We start from the raw sequence: 2,538 nt of genomic DNA on the forward strand, positions 1-2,538 counted from the left end.
TGGGAAATGTTTTAGAATGTTCTTTGTACATTTTATGTTGTAAACCGTTTTTTGTATTTTAAAAAATCATTTCAGTAGCGGTGTGACATTTTACAAGAATTATACAGTTATTAGGGTAGCTTATTGATATAGCAGGCAAACACAATTAGACTACAAGTCAAAGACAATTTTTTACAAATATTACAACCATCATTAAAATCTTTCATATGAGACGATGAATTGAATGCCATGTTGTGCATCAGAAGCACCAGACTGTCCTTGCAAAGTTGGAATTGTCCCACTTTATAGAAACAGACAGACAGACAGCATTGTAAGCTGCTCTCTCAGGAAACAGTCCTCTTTCTCCGTAAAATGCACTACACACATCGGAATATTTTAGGGGTGCTCCGATCACGATCGGCCGATCGTTATGCGCTTTTCGTCAGTAAAGCCGGTTCTCTAATCAGCGGTTAATTCCATCAGGTGCCTGATTTCACATAGAGCAGCTGTTACTACACAGAGCCGTCATTAACTGAGAAGATGCGCAAATCCACTTCATTTTCAGTGTTTTTTGGCACATCTTCTCAGTTAACAACGGCTCTGTGTAGTAACAGTTGCTCTATGTGAAATCACGCACCTGATGGAATTAACCACTGATTAGAGAACCGGCTTTACTGATGAAATGCGCATTAACGATCGGCCGATCGTGATCGGAGCACCCCTATAATATTTGGGTTGAACTGTTCTGGAACAGTGTTGTCAATACAATTTAACCACTGATTTCTAGTTGTGTCCTCTTTTGGAAGACCAAAAAAAAGTATTTCGTTTTCACAAGGAAACACACAGTGTTTCCACAACATGGTGCCAGCGGTTACAATGAGAATAAAAGTTATGTCTTTTTTCTTTGTGGGGGCGTGTTAGAATCAGCCATTTTAGGTATTCTGATGCTTAACTTGTATAAAGAATATCTCTTTGGATTCAAGACTTTTGACTTTGCAACTTTACAGATCTTCTTTATGCACTAAGAGCTTGTAACACTTAAAAGAGAAAGGAACAATTTTAATTGCATCATATGAGCTCTTTAATAAATAGGTGTGATGGCTTAGAAAAAGGTGTAAACTGATTTACGATTCGACTGGATTCGTTCGGACAGTTCACTCAGGGGCTGAATTGTTTGCTCTAGTTTCTCACTAGAAGTAAAACTGTCTCAGGCGAGACACTGCAAGACTGGATATCTTATAACACGAAGAACTGGAGAAAGAGAAACAAGTCTTTATTAACGCATACCAAACAGGCTATATGCACTTCAGATACATTAATAAACAGAAAAAAAAACATTCTAAATCAGGCATGCCAATCCTGTTCCTGAAGATCTACGTTACTGAAGAGTTCAATTCTAACCCTGCTCCAGCACACCTCTGTAATTATCAAGAGCTTAATTAGCTGTTTCAATTATGTTTGATCAGGGATAGAAGTTTAACACAAGGAATACATAAATCTATAATTAAAATAACGTTTTAAAAACTTCTACCATTACTATACCAATTCTGTAGATACATAGGGTAATTGGATACTTAGATATATTGACACCATAAGATAGGCTAAATTTAATTGGAAATATGTCTATAGTAGAGACTGCAGATTGAACAGAAGGTATATATAAATATATACTTAAAATAATGTTTTAAAAATGTATACCAATACTATACCAAATATGTAGATACATGGGGTAATTGTATACTTATATATATATTATATAGTAGGGATAGTAGAGATTGCAGATTTACAAAGCAAAAAAGGAATATGATAAGTTTTTTTTTTTTTTGTGCCTTTGTGTTGCTTCAAACACAAAGTGTTGCTGTGCAGGGTCTGACACATGATCCTGGCAATGCAGAGGGTCTTGACTGTTACCCTTATCCTAAGGAATGCCAATATTTTGAAGCTAATAAAGATCTGCTTCGTGACAATTCATTATGTGGCCTAGTTGGTAATGGCATTGGGTTGTTACCGGATGGTGGCTCTGGTAGAGTTGTGGACCTGGGTCGTGGCTGTGGTGCTGCAGAGGAAAGCAAAGATATTAATTTAACAAAGCCAAACAGTCAAGAAATAATAAAAGCTTTTAAAACAACCCCCCGGTGAAGTTCTTCAGTTAAACGATGAAGTTCTTCAGTTAAACTGGGACATGGAAGAAATCAAAGTTTTAGGTTTACTTTAGACTGAGACAGTAAGCGTATACCAGCTGGTTTAGAGTAGTTTACAGCTTAATGCATGTAAAGGATCTGATCAATCACATGAAGAATTTTTTTTTTCGATGAGCTACCTGAATATAATGGAGAAATGAGACTTACTTTTTATGCTCTCCCCAGAAGTGGAAAAGATCTTAATGTTTTGCACTATGGAAACCAACAGACATTTAAAGTATTATTCATACATAAAGCTAAAACACACATTTAAGGTAATGTGTAAAAGCCTCATTAGATTCTTCACGTTTGTTTTAAGATGGTTGACTTTTTTTTAGTATCAATTGGATACATCCGTTTTAGATTTCCAAACATTCAT

Source organism: Carassius gibelio, chromosome A20, assembly GCF_023724105.1.
Source record: "Carassius gibelio isolate Cgi1373 ecotype wild population from Czech Republic chromosome A20, carGib1.2-hapl.c, whole genome shotgun sequence".
NCBI classification, from domain to species: domain Eukaryota; kingdom Metazoa; phylum Chordata; class Actinopteri; order Cypriniformes; family Cyprinidae; genus Carassius; species Carassius gibelio.